A 2,262-nucleotide genomic window follows, 5' to 3' on the forward strand; every position below is an offset into this window, starting at 1 on the left:
CCTGCACCGTGCCATGCAGATCCTGCTCCCACGTGGAGCGCACTGGGAGCCCTGGGCTTGCCTGCCAGCCGCATGTGGGGAGCTGCAACAGTCCTGCAGCTGCACGGTCAGGCACCTGCGCCTTCAGGAGGGCTCCTGCGATGCAGAGCCTGCTCCCACGTGGAGCGCACTGCAACCTGCTACTTGGGCAGGCGGGAGCCCTGGAGCAGCCCTGCGATCACAGCGCCCCTCTCCAGCAACCCTTGTGGGCACCCTCCCAGGAAGCAGCAGCAGCAGCAGCAGGAGCGCCACGTGCGCTGGAGACCTGGGCAAGGCCAGCAGGGAGTCCTGGCTCTGAGCTAGAAGGCGGCAGCCTGCCCCCTCCGCCCACCAGGCCAGGGACTGAGAGCACACTCCAAGCCCCATCCCCGGGGCTTACTCCCAGGAAAGTGTGCCTGGACTGCACCTGATCCTTCCTTGGGCAGAGCCTGTCCAAAACCCCATCCCCACCTTACAGATCAACACGCTGCACATGAGATCCATCGCAGGAGGCCTCCTCAGGAGTTGCACTGGTCCTAAGGTGGCTGGATGGAGTCAGGTCCACTCTATTCCCATAGTGCCCACGTGCACAAGGAGGAAGAGGGCTGGGTCTCGTCCCCTTTTAAAAGGTCCGTTGTGGCTGCCAGACACCACCCCTTCACCTCCCCCTTGGGGAGGGACTGGACTCTCGTGTCCCAGCCAGGCAAAACAAACTCAGAACACCTCTTTAATTGGGTGTTCGGAATTCTCATCCCTGGGCTCTGAGACAATTGCTCCTCAGCTACCTAGAAATATCAGCCAGAATGTCATTGCGGCAATGAGGAAAATCAGGAATCAGAAGAAAATAACCAATTATTCAACTTGACTGCTTAAGGGCGCAATCCTAACCCACTTTCCAGCACCGACATAAGGGCAATGAAGCTCTGAGCTAAGTGAACAAACATTCCCTTACTTTGAGGAGGCTTCCATGAGTGCCACCTAACTGCAAATCTCTGGTTGGCAACCTTTGGTCTCGAAAGACTATGGTATAAGCCTACAGAACCCGTATTCCCAGGCGGTCTCCCACCCAAGTACTAACCAGGCCTGACCCTGCTTAGCTTCTGAGATCAGATGAGATCAGGCATGTGCAGGGTAACAGTTGCTGCACACGTCCCATTGGCACAGTTATGCCAGTACTGGAAAGTGGGTTAAGATTTGGGCCTAAAGGTGTTTGTTTGTGACTGGAGATGGCAAGAAAGTGGGGAAAGAATTTGGTTGCCGAATGAGCACAGAAAATGGAGGAGGGACCAGTGGTGGAAAAAATGCAGTTTCCTTGTAGATCAGTGTTTCTCAAACTGTGGGTCAGGATCCACTAGGTGGGTCGTGAACCAATTTCAGGTGGGTCCCCACTCATTTCAATATTTATTTTTATTTTATTAGACTTGATGCTATTAGTCTTGATGCTACCGTGGTATGTGACTGCATTTGGGGAAATCTGTACTTACACATCTGTACTTTTAACAGGCTACTACGAGTATGTATATGTTTTTAACAATGACAGTAAATGGGACTTATTCCTGGGTAAGTGTGGGTAGGATTGTAGCCTAGGATTGTTAAAAATTGTCCTGCTTGATGATGTCACTTCCGGTCATGACATCCTGGTGGATGACATCCAGGACCCATGGTGGGTCCTGACATGGTGGGTCCTGACAGATTCTCATTCTAAAAAGTGGGTCCCGGTGCTAAATGTGTGAGAACCACTGTTGTAGATTGTACAAAGTGGAATTCTCTTGTCACTCTCAACTTAATGAAACACCATTCCACTGAGACTACCAGCTGAGTATCAGAAGGTGGGGAAGAATTCTTTGTTGAGGAAATTCAAATATAGTTGCAAGCAGCCAGAAAGAAGCCTGAAGGAATTCCTCCCTTGAACAAGCATGTACCTGAAATGCAGACAATCATTTTGTGGAGGGGTAAACCTTTGCCTTTCTTCAGTTAATGGAGAATACTGTCTGCAATTGTCTGGAGGGAACTTGCAAAGGGAGATAAGTTTGTTTCTGTCTACAAGACAAACAAAGTTTATGAGTAAGGACTGGAAAATACCTTTGCAGCATGTGAGCTGCTGATCATGTATCTTGTCTCTAATCTTTCTTGTTAACTGTACAATTGTATGTTCCTCCTGAAACTTGCAGCCTTGAGCTATTTAGGTTATCTTGGAATAGATGTCAATCCTTGGGTGGTGGTGGTGGGGGGGCAGAGATTGCA

At 50.3% G+C, this 2,262-nt stretch overlaps 1 pseudogene; it reads right to left on the minus strand.

The window, feature by feature from the left end:
• Window positions 1-1,048: 1,048 nt before the first annotated feature.
• On the minus strand, window positions 1,049-1,167 carry LOC136650595 (5S ribosomal RNA; annotated as a pseudogene).
• Window positions 1,168-2,262: the final 1,095 nt, after the last annotated feature.

The sequence above is a fragment of the Tiliqua scincoides genome, chromosome 4 (assembly GCF_035046505.1).
Source record: "Tiliqua scincoides isolate rTilSci1 chromosome 4, rTilSci1.hap2, whole genome shotgun sequence".
NCBI classification, from domain to species: Eukaryota; Metazoa; Chordata; class Lepidosauria; order Squamata; family Scincidae; genus Tiliqua; species Tiliqua scincoides.